The sequence below is a fragment of the Muntiacus reevesi genome, chromosome 10 (genome assembly GCF_963930625.1).
Source record: "Muntiacus reevesi chromosome 10, mMunRee1.1, whole genome shotgun sequence".
NCBI classification, from domain to species: Eukaryota; Metazoa; Chordata; class Mammalia; order Artiodactyla; family Cervidae; genus Muntiacus; species Muntiacus reevesi.
Window position 1 is genome coordinate 39,489,244 of NC_089258.1, and position 12,096 is coordinate 39,501,339.

The 12,096-nt window shown below is 42.5% G+C and overlaps 1 non-coding gene across 1 annotated transcript; it reads right to left on the reverse strand.

The window, feature by feature from the left end:
• Window positions 1-4,732: 4,732 nt before the first annotated feature.
• On the reverse strand, window positions 4,733-4,804 carry TRNAF-GAA (transfer RNA phenylalanine (anticodon GAA)). Its single transcript has one exon. It is a non-coding gene; the product is annotated as a tRNA-Phe (tRNA).
• Window positions 4,805-12,096: the final 7,292 nt, after the last annotated feature.

Below are 12,096 nucleotides of genomic sequence, written 5' to 3' on the forward strand. Positions count from 1 at the left end.
TTGTTATTGTTCACTGGGAGTTGTATCTGGCGCCAAGGTCAGGGAGCATCCCTGTCTCACAGAAGAACTTCCATATGCCCACCGTAGTGCTTCTGCCCTATTTCAGAGCTCAGTTCCTTTTGCCTGTTCTCTTCCAGTAAACCAGCACAGCAGAGGGAACTTAAGACAAAAACCCCTAATGTGAGTTTCAGCCTCTTAGAGTGACCACAACTGTATGAATTCTGATGGCATCAGAATTTTCCCAGAGATAGAAATGGGGTGGGAATAAAAGATGTCATAGATTTGTGATAAAAATGAAATGAATGAGCATAGCAAAGTGATTCACCAAGCTCTTAGTACATAGTAAGGCTTCCACAAATATTAGTTTCCTTCCCTCTCCCATTCTAACATGGATCTTTGTTTCTGGTCTTTGTATTTTAATCTATATTAAGCAGTTTTACCAAACTGATCTTTTCATACTGTTCTTCCAATAGTTCTATTTTGGTCTCACTGACTGCCAAATGACATTCAAATTCCTTAACTTAATTATTAGCTGACTGGCCCCAATCTACACTTCCAACCTCATGTCCTATTCTATCTCATTGAAACTAAAATATTAATAAATACTAGCCTAGACTTTGTGTTTCCCAACACCAGGCCTCATTCATGCTGCTTTTGTTTGTTTGTTTGTTTTCTTAAAACCAGGGATGCCCTTCACATCCCCAAATCCATGTTTTAAGTCCAAGTGCAAAAACTACCTCCTTCATTACTACATATAGGATTCTTTCACTAAATAAGATCTCTTTTTTATTCAGAATTTCCAAAGTGATTTACTTAGGTTTTTAACATGCCACTGAATATGTTTTACTTTTTTGACTTCTTCATATTTATGATCATTATTCATATTCTCAACTGAACACTATGTTTTTGAAAAACAGAAATCATGAAGTCATTTCCACATATAGACTCTATATAACATGATGCCTTTGCATTGTAAGCATTCAATAAATACTTGGTATAACATGAATATTCTGTCCATTCTCTTCACATTTGTTTATACCATCTCATTAGAGAGAAACTCTTGCAATCAAGAAATGGTCTCAATGATGAAGAAGCATTTGAGGTATAACATCAGTGTTGCTATAAATACCCATGTTAGTTATTTGTTGTGCAGTTGCTCAGTCATATCTGACTCTGTTCAGTCATATCAAACTCATGTCCATTAAGTCAATGATGCCATCCAACCATCTCATCCTCTGTTGCCCTCTTCTCCTGCCCTCAATCTTTCCCAGCATCAGGATCTTTTCTAATGTGTCAGCTCTTCACATCAGGTGGCCAAAGTATTGGAGCTTCAGCTTCAGCATCAGTCCTTCCAATGAATATTCAGGGTTAGGATGGACTGGTTGGATCTCCTTACAGTCCAAAGGACTCTCAAGAGTCTTCTCCAGCACCACAGTTCAAAAGCATCAATTCTTTGGCTCTCAGCTTTCTTTATGGTTCAACTCTCACATCGTGAGTCATACATGACTACTGTAAAAACCATAGCTTTGACTAGATGGACATTTGTTTGCAAAGTGATGTCTCTGCTTTTTAGTAAGCTGTCTAGGCTTGTCATACCTTTTCTCCTAAGGAGCAAAAATCCTTTCATTTCATGGCTGCAGTCACTGTCCACAGTGATTTTGGAGTCCAAGAAAATAAAGTCTGTGACTGTTTCCATTTTTTCTCCACTATTTGCCATGAAATGATGGAACTGGATGCCATGATAGTAGTGTTTTGAATGTTAAGTTTTAAGCCAGCTTTTTCACCTTCATCAAGAGGCTCTTTAGTTCCTTTTTGCTTTCTGCCATAAGAGTGGTGTCATTTGCATATCTGTTCAATTCAGTTCACTTCAGTCGCTCAGTCCTGTCCAACTCTGTGACCCCATGAATCGCAGCACACCAGGCCTCCCTGTCCATCACCAGCTCCCGGAGTTTACTCAAACTCATGCCCATTGAGTCGGTGATGCCATCTAGCCATCTCATCCTCTGTCATCCCCTTCTCCTCCTACCCCCAATCCCTCCCAGCTTCAGGGTCTTTTCTAAGAAGTCAACTCTTTGCATGAGGTGGCCAAAGTATTGGAGTTTCAGCTTCAGCATCAGTTCTTCCAATGAACACCCAGGACTGATCTCCTTTAGGATGGACTGGTTGGAACTCCTTGCAGTCCAAGGGGCTCTCAAGAGTCTTCTCCAACACCACAGTTCAAAAGTATCAATTTTTTGGCACTCAGCTTTCTTCACAGTCCAACTCTCACATCCATACATGACCACTGGAAAAACCATAGCCTTGACCAGATGGACCTTTGTTGGCAAAGTAATGTCTCTGCTTAGGTTGGTCATAACTTTCCTTCCAAGGAGTAAGCGTCTTTTAATTTCATGGCTGCAGTCACCATCTGCAGTGATTTTGGAGCCCAAAAAAATAAAGTCTGACACTGTTTCCACTGTCTCCCCATCTATTTCCCATGAGGTGATGAGACCAGATGCCATGATCTTAGTTTTCTGAATGTTAAGCTTTAAGTCAACTTTTTCACTCTCCTCTTTCACTTTCATCAAGAGGGTTTTTAGTTCCTCTTAACTCTCTGCCATAAGGGTGGTGTCATCTGCATATCTGAGGTTATTGATATTTCTCCTGGCAATCTTGATTCCAGCTTGTGCTTCTTCCAGCTCAGCGTTTCTCATGATGTACTCTACATATAAGTTAAATAAGCATATTTGAGGTTATTGATATTTCTCCCAGAAGTCTTGTGCTTCACCCAGCCCGGCATTTTGCCTGATGAACTCTGCTTGTAAGGAGGTCTAATAACTTGAGGGATGGACTCTGAACTGCTACCCTTCTCAGGTCAGGATGGTTCTGGCCCAGATTGATCATATATATGCAGCAAGTCCCCTACACATGAACCTTCAAGTTGCAAACTTTCAAAAATGCAAACATGCGTTCACATATCCAATCACATAAGTTAGTTCAACTGTCTGGCATCCATTGTCACGTGCATGCATCCTCTGCAAGTGATTCTGTGTGCTTTACTGTATAGCACTGTATAGAGTACAGCAGAACAGTATCTTTATTTCAAGCCCAGGATGGCTGGGAGCAAGAATAAGAGCAACGGTATATAGTCAATTGTGTTAGCTGGGTACCTAGGCTAACTCTGTTGAACTTACAAACAAATTGGACTTACAAACATACTCTCTGCATGGCATTAGTTTGTATATAGGGGACTTACTGTATACCAGAATCTTCCGTCTTCTCCTTTCCTTCCCAGCTAATTGAATAAACTTCTTCCATTAAATAGGCACGTTCCTCGACCTTGGAGCCAGGCACAATCCTGGTGGACAATGATAATGTGGTAAAAGAGAAGCGTGTGCTGTCTCCTGTGGGAAATGAGATCTAGGTAAGGAATGAATTGCTTTGATTAGCATGAACAGTCTTATTATTGTTTTTATTTTTGAAATGTCATTGCATACAATAGAAGAAAAAAGTTATTAACCTCATTATCCCAACCCTCCTAATAATTTTCCCTTCTCCACTCCCATCTTTTTGTCTTGAGGAACATGATAGTATTTTGTCCTAAGGAAGATTAAATCTGAGAAAGGGACTGGAAGAGTTTAATTTATAAGATCTTGGTTAAAGAATGTCTCTTGAGACATACTTAGACTGGGCCCCACAGTCTGGTTCTACAGAGGAAGAAAGAAAACCATTAAGATCCTCTAGGATTCTGTTCAGCCTGTATTTTTCAAGTAGAGATGGCCCTCTGTAACCAGCGGTTCTGTATCTCCAGGTTCCCCATCCATGAATTCCATTGTGCTCGGTTGATCTGCAGATGCAGAATGCTCGGATACAGAGGGCAGAATGCACCAAGCCATTTGATTTAAGAGGCTTGAGCATCCACGAATTTTGATATCTATGGGGGTACTGGAACCAGTCCTCCTCAGTTTCCAAAGTCCTCTCCATAGCCACAGAGATGAGGACCCTAGCTGCTATATCTGAAGTCATTAAGAAAGGTAGAAGGAACCATCGAGCAAGTGCAGGTCCGTGTTTGCAGTTGGAGGAGGAGGAAGAGGAGAAGAAGAAAATTACCTTATCCCTGGGATAAAGGCTTAGCCAACATTCTTTCCTTTCCTGCTTTGGTACAGGCAACAAAGACTTGAGAGGCAGGGCTTATTGGACAAAGACACACAGCACATCTAGAAACATGTAAGAAGTTCTGAAACATTCTGATGAGATATTGTCAGCTGTATATTCCATGGAACCTAAAGGTCTCTGGACAGGTCTTTTCTTTTTCTTTATACTGCCTCATTTCGGTCCAGCAATACCTTCAGTTTAGGAGATGCATTTAACAGGGCTGGGCGAAGACAATACAGCCTTGGTTGAGGAGTCAGGGAACTGTATGCTGGGCTGACTGTGGACAGCAGATGGGGAGCACCGTGACTTTAGGCTTCTTTTAGGTGGTCCAAAACTATCCCCTGGAAAGAAGGCCAGAATTCAAGACAGCACTATGAAATGCTTTGTTTTTCTAGCAATGTAGCCTATGTTTAGAAGATAGGTTCTAAAAAAATAGCATGCTAGTGTTTGATCCTAAAATTAAAAGTGAAAGTGAAGTCACTCGGTCTTGTCTGACTCTTTGTGACCCCATGGACTGTAGCCCACCAGGCTCCTTCATCCATGGAATTTTCTGGGCAAGAGTACTGGAGCGGGTTGCCATTTCCTTCTCCAAGGGATCTTCCCAACCCAGGAATCGAACCTGGGTCTCCTGCGTTTCGGGCAGACGCTTTACCGCCTGAGCCACCAGGGAATCCATAAATCTGCCACTAATTAGCTTGGCCTCGGGCAAGTCATTTAACCGCTCTGTGCTTCAGTTTCTTCAGCTGTGACGTAGAAAGAATAACAGTTACCTCCCTTCTGTGAGTTGATGTGAGGGCTTAAATAACCTGCTTCACATAAATCCTTTGGAACAGCATCTGGTCCTTAATAAGTTCCATTAAATTTGCTTTCATTAGTTACTTTCTTCTTCATTATTCCTTGGTGGTATTTGGTTGGCGTTTAGCAAGACCAAAACAACCCTGCCACAGAAACTCCTATGACACTTGAATAATCGGTACCAAATTTGGTGTGAGTACAAGCTTCCCTGGTGGCGCAGCAGTGAAGAATCAGCTTGCCAAAGCAGGAGATGCAGGTTCAATCCCGGGGTCAGGAAGATCCCCTGGAGGAAGGTATGGAAACCCACTCCAGCATTCTTGCCTGGAGGATTCCATGGACAGGGGAGCCTGGTGGGCTATAGTTCATGGGGTCGCAAAAGAGTAGGACACAGCTTAGCAACTAAACAACAAGAGTGGCTCTTCTGTAAATACATACAATCAGGATCTGTTTGCAAATTTGACCCCTCAGATCTTGCATTTTTCTCAAGAGAAGTGTTGATGTCCTCTCCCTTGTAATCAACACCAATTAAATGATGATCCGTGAAAACAGAAGCATAAATGAGCCCCTCATGCATAAGTTGGTAACACTCCATCCATTCTGTGGACATATGGGCTTTAGTTGCAATCTAGTTCTTGGAAACTGATTTATAATTAAACCATTTTACTTGCCTAGAAAATATTTCAACTTGTGTTGACTTGAGTCACAATATTTGCAGAGCACCACATAAAAAACAAACTGTGTTCTATGTGAGGGAAACCAAGTCTCCCTGGCATAAAGACAGCACAGAGGTGGACAGTGATCAGGGGGTGTGGTCAGCTTTATACTCTGTACGGCCTCTGCGGTACCTAAATCCACATTTCCTGAACCATCATGGTAATTAGGCCAGTCTCTGGATTTGGGCTAAATGATGTGGGTAATGGTGACGGAAGCCTTTTCCTGAGGCCAGATTTACACTCTCATCTTGGCAGAATCAACTATTTGCTTTGTGATTGTGGAAACATTTGGAGAGAAACATTAATTTTCCATCCATTAACTTTGGTGGATATGAACACCCCAGAGGGAAAGATGTGTGAAGCGGCTTAACAACCTTTTGGCTGTTAGGAAGGTAAAAATGTTTCTAAAACATTTTCTCTTTGCAAAGGGAAAAAATAGAACAGGAAAAACAATGATTGAATCAGGGAATATGCTGTCTTTTAGAGGTATTTTTGTAAATGTTTGCACCACCTGAAAATGCATCACTTTTCTGTAGGCATGACCTATTGGGTTTATTTGCTGCCTAGGTACAAATTAACCCAACGGTCAGTCCAAGTATTTAATAACAGCATTGTTCTTTTTAATTATACATTTTCTCCTCTGTAGGCCAGATACCTTGTTAATAATGACTGAGCAAAGGAGAAAATTGTGGGTTGAGAAGAGAGAAGAAAAATAAGTGGATAAAATCATAAAATTGATTTTGTTTTTGCATTGCAATCTTTAGGCTTTAGGCTAGCTAAAGCTGAAGCCAAGCCCAGGGTCTTGGAACTGGCTGTATGTGTATTGGAAGAGAAGACCCAAAGTGGGAGGGAAGATGGGGTGATGGAGACAGGTCAAGTGACCTCTGTGTTCTGGTGTAGAATGAACCAAAGTCAAATAAAGCCACATAGCCCTGAATATTTTTTCATAGCCCTGACTATTTTTTCATTCCATCAACAAATAAATCCCTCATATCCTGCATTTTACTCAAGAGATGTGTTAATGTCCTCTCCCTTGTAATCAATACCAATGAAATGATGAGCCTTGCAAACAGAAGCATAAATGTGACCCTCATGCATAAACAGCCAGTGTATACTAAGCCCCATGCCTGCCACAAAGGATACTTTAGCTGAGGAAGAAAGATGTGGTCCCTATGGCTTACAGTTTAGTGGAGAAATTACACAAATAGCTAAAGACACAATAAAATAATAACCATTATGACAAGTGCTAGAGAGAAGAGAAGCAGCTATTTGAGGACTTGGGCCAGGGTGGTGTGGCTCAGCCTGGAGACTGGAAGGGCTTCCCTGAGAGAGAATGTGTCATGTGAGGCAGGGGGTTCTTCATTGTGGTTGCATGTGTGGATGTGTGGGGGCGGGGGGCAGGGGTGGGGAAGGTTGATGGAAATAAAAGAATCTGAAAACTCTGGGGAACGGGAGATCCAAGCAGAGGCTCTGGCTGAAAGGAGCTATACACGTGGGAAATGGCAATGGGACGGAGTCATGCAGGAAGGCGGGAGGGACGCTGAGTGGGATTTGGGACCTGGGGAAAGGGTCTAAAGGCCCCCACCTCCTCCCTGCCCCATTCTCCCAGAAAGAGAAGGAGGCTTTCCTTTGAAAACTGAACACATCATTGACTTTCACCCAAGACCTTTTCTACTCAACTCATTCCGCTTCTCAATCACCGTGATATGCCAGGAGGCCCAACACTCTCCATAATAATTCACTTGCAGTTTTCCTTTGCCTTTACTGGTTTGTACAAAATTAGATGTAAACTCTGTTTTCGGGAATGGCTAGGTGATACAAAGTTCTGGTTAATAGAGAAATGCAAAGCATGACATGTGACTCCGATTTTCAAAGACAGGGTACTCGACACGTCTCAACAGGGAAAGAGAACAAAGCATGCAAAAGTGGGGGGGGAGGGTGGCAGAGTTGGGGGTCTCTGCTGCGGCTGTACTGGGATGCTGGGTTGAAACCTTGAACAAGTGGACAGGCAGGTTAGAAGGAAGGTGAGAACACGGGTTTGTGGTGCCCGGTGAGCCTGAGTGCGAACCGCACCCTCCTGAGCCTGGCTCTCTACCTTACCTGCTTTGAGACTCAGTCACTTCATCTGTGAAGCGGAGAGAAAATGCCCGCTTCACGTGATCACTACAGCGACTCAATGCAGTCGTGCCTGGGAAATGCTGAGCAACTTACCTCTCACAATTACTTTTCTGTTTTTTTTTTTTTTTTTTTTTCTTTCCAATACGCCCGAGATAATAATACCTTTCGTGCTTCAGGGAGTTGCTATCAGGCTCTCAAAAATGAATGCATGTGTCAGATCAAGACCTCAGTTCCTCTCACTTAAAAAAATATATACATTTATCTTTACAGTAGAAAGAATGGGAAGAAAATCAAAGGGCAAAAAGAAGAAAGTGCCTGTGAAATGTATAATTTTAGAAAGAAATTATCTGAAAGTCATCCTTATTAATATTGCCATGCTACTGTCTGTGTGTGTATGTGTGTGTGTCTGTGTGTGTGTCTGTGTGTGTGTGTCTGTGTGTGTGTGTGTCTGTCTGTGTGTGTGTGTGTGTCTGTGTGTGTGTGTGCGTCTGTCTGTGTGTGTGTCTGTGTGTGTGTGTCTGTGTCTGTGTGTGTGTGTGTGTGTGTGTGTGTGTGTGTGTGTGTCTGTATCTAGAATGTTGTGGTCCCTTTAGTCTATTGCCATAGCACCCCTGTACCCTGGAAGTGGCTACAGAAGTATTTGGAATTGAGTTAAATCCACACTGACCTCAGGGCATATCGGAGAATCTATGTTCTCAAGATAAATCCAGGTTATCAGCTTGTTGACTTGTAGCTTTTTTTTTTCTTTTCATTTTTCTATAAAAGCAGAACGTAGACAAGGGCAAATGCATTCTTGGCAGGTAATAAGGGGTTTGGGTTATGGAATGGCAGGTGAGCTGGCTTTTACTATGTTGTCCATGTGCAATTATGGTACAAATATCTCTACTTAATATGCACCTCTGGATTAGGACATGTCTCATTTATGATTCAGCCTGTTCACAGATCGGTGGAAGGACCTTTCTTGACAATTAGGCAGAGTTGGGGGTCATCGTGTGAATTGATTTGAGAGGCACTGACCGTGTTCCCCAATTATCCCTCCCACGGGGACACAGTCCCTAAAATTTAATCATTAAAATTGATTCCTCTGGGTCTTGACAGGATTTCAGTGATAGAAATAAAATGCAAGAGCTAAATTCATCTTCCTTATTTAATAGATGAGAAAACTGAAGCCCTACAGGAAGAGCTTTCCTTCCTTCCAAGGTCAAACGTTTTATTACAGATGGAGTCCATTCCAAGCATCCAGTCTCTTGGTGTCCTGTCTAGCAAGCATCCTCCTGACCCGACAACTTTCCCGATGCTCGGAGGTCCCAAGAAGCCAAGAGAAGCCTCTGTCTGCATCCCTCTGTGAGAAGGGAAGAACTTCAGCTTTTTGTCCTTTGACTATTTTTGGTGCCCGCCTGTGCTCAGGACGAAGCAGACATGCTGATGCTTTCTGTTTCTTTACAAGAGAGAGCCCGACTTGCTGAAACATAAAAATTAAAAAATCACAAATATAACAGCTTTTTATAAAGGAGACTATCTGGCAGAAAATTCATTCCCCTGCAGGGCAAATGGGATTAAACAAGTGATGAGGCAAAGGCATGAATCAGCAGCGACCGTTTCTAAACTGAGAAGTGGACGAGTTCGTGCTCTGCAGAACGAAATGGCAGGTGAACTGACATCCAATGTAAAAACACATTTCCTCTGCAAGTACAGGAATGCAGCCTTGCCTACACATCTAGGATGAAGTAGAGAAATTCGGAGACTCTGTCAGTAATAGAGTGGGGAGAGGAGACTATACCGAATAATAATGGTTGAGATGTTACTCTCCTACTGTGTGCTAGGAACTCTGTATAGGGAGCCTTTAATTCATATACATATATTATATTTAATTCATATACATATAAATACATATATTTGCAACAAATACATGTAGCCCATGTCTTTATTGTCCCCATTCCACAGATGAGAAAACTGGAGCTTAGAAACTTGACCAAAGTCACAAAGCTAATGGATGCCAGCAGAGGATTTGAAATCAGATCAACCTGATTTCCAAAACCCCAGGATTCTGAACAGCTTCCAAATCAATAGTCATGTCCCCTCTGGCCTTTTAATTCTAAGTTCTGTTTCAATAAACCATTCCATTCTTGGCTCAGGCTCGAAAATTCTGTGTCCGTGTCTTTATCTCTTAAATGGGTATTGTGAAGATAAAAATGAGTCTATGATAGGAGCATGTCACAAACATGATCCTTAACAACCACTGCTATCACATGACAATATTTGTGGGCACATCTCACTAAAAACAGGATTGGCATAGAAAATGGTGTTTGCATGTACATCTATTTGGAGGAGAGATTAGAAAATCCTTTGAAAGACTTTCTGTGATAGTCATTAAGTAATATGAGTAATAGCTTCTGTAGGAAGAGAAGTTGCATTTAGGTATTATTAAATACATTTTAAACACATTTAACTCACGGGAAAAAACTATCCAATTTGTAAGTGAGATAGAACTGCATTAAGGGAAGGGATTTTTCTTGCTTTGGTTAGACAGCTTGACCAGCAAGGTTCAAAGGAGAGAGATGCAGGCCAAAAAAAGAGCCCTGGGCTCGCGGGCACCTTGGCTCTGTTCCCAACCAAGTGTGTGACTTGAAGCAAAACCCTTTGCTTCTCTGAGCTTCAGTTTTCTCATCGGTCATCAGGTTAAATGACTGCTCAGGTCCATGCAAGTCAAAGTTCTCCAAAATGTGCCCGCTCACTCTGCTGATCTCTAGTGAGACAGGAAGGGATAGCAAGCAAGTGGGCCCATGTATTTAGCACACATCTGTTAGTCACCATTGCAAAAAAATTCACCGTGCCAATCTCTGAAGGGGTCCCTGAGATAAAAGAGGAGGCGTCCAGTTGGGTTGATTGCTGGTGCAGAGTGATTGTAAAGCCCCACAAGAGACCCATTGACTTGGAAAAGTTTCTCATCCATGGTCGTTTTCAGTAAAAATATAAAAGAATCTCAATTCATCTTCTCCTTTATTATTTTCTTTCTTCGCAAAGAATTGAAAGGCAGGACCAAGGAGCAGCATTCCCCGGGGCGAGTTGTTAGGCAAGGAGAAAGAGGTACCTCTCGCCCATTCGAGACTGCAGAGAGCATCATTGTCAGCCCAGCAGGCACCGGGGAACTGGCATGTGAGCTGGAGCTGGATCCCTGGCTTTGAAAAATCACTGCTGAAGTTAGGAATCGACGTGGACCAGACAAGCTGCAGACCCAAGTATTGCAGGAGCCAATCTGGCAACAAGCCCTGGTCCCCGTACCCAAGACATAAAGCGGAAGCGATGCCGTAACTTGCCTCTCTTCTTTCTCCACCCGTTCTTCCTTGGATTCCCAGCCCAGCAGCCTGCTCGCCGGCTGTGTTGCCCTCTCTCTGTCCCTAAGAGTACCCTCCTGTCTCTTCTGCTTGCCCTTTCCTCTCTCTCTTTCTTTTTTATTTTTTTTAAGATTTTTCTGAAGCGGACCATCTTTAAAGTCTTTATTGTGACAATATTGCACAAAGTTTTATGTTTTGGTTTTTTTGCCCCAAAGCATGTGGGATCTTAGCTCCCCATTAGGAGAGGTGAAGTCTTAGCGGCTGGGCCACCAGGAAGTCCTCCTCTTCCTCTCCTGTTTTCTCTCTGCCTGAGTTCTGCATCATTCATCTCCTTTTTTATTTCTCCTGCCTGGGTCCCCTCATTCTCTAATTTGCCTTTCTCTCTCTCTCCTTCCCTTCAACACAATTATTGCTCTTCTATTGAGCTTATCTTTAAGATGGTTAGCCTAAGACGCATATGCCTGAGGGCAATCAGTGAATCAGTATGGTAGTTTGCTAGAAAATCTTCCTTTTATTATTAATACTTCAACCAGCACCCTTTTTTTTTAAATTAATTAATTTATTTTTTAAAAATTTTTCAGTGGGTTTTGTCATACATTGATATGAATCAGCCATAGAGTTACACGTATTCCCCATCCCGATCCCCCCTCCCACCTCCCTCTCCACCCGACTCCTCTGGGTCTTCCCAGCCCACCAGGCCCGGGCACTTGACTCATGCATCCCACCTGGGCTGGTGGTCTGTTTCACCACAGATAATATACATGCTGTTCTTTCGAAACATCCCACCCTCACCTTCTCCCACAGAGTTCAAAAGTCTGTTCTGTACTTCTGCATCTCTTCTTCTGCCCTGCATATAGGGTCATTGCAGCACTGTTTATAATAGCCAGGACATGGAAGCAACCTGGATGCCCATCAGCAGACGAATGGATAAGGAAGCTGTGGTACATATACACCATGGAATATTACTCAGCCGTTAAAAAGAATTCATTTGAATCAGTTCT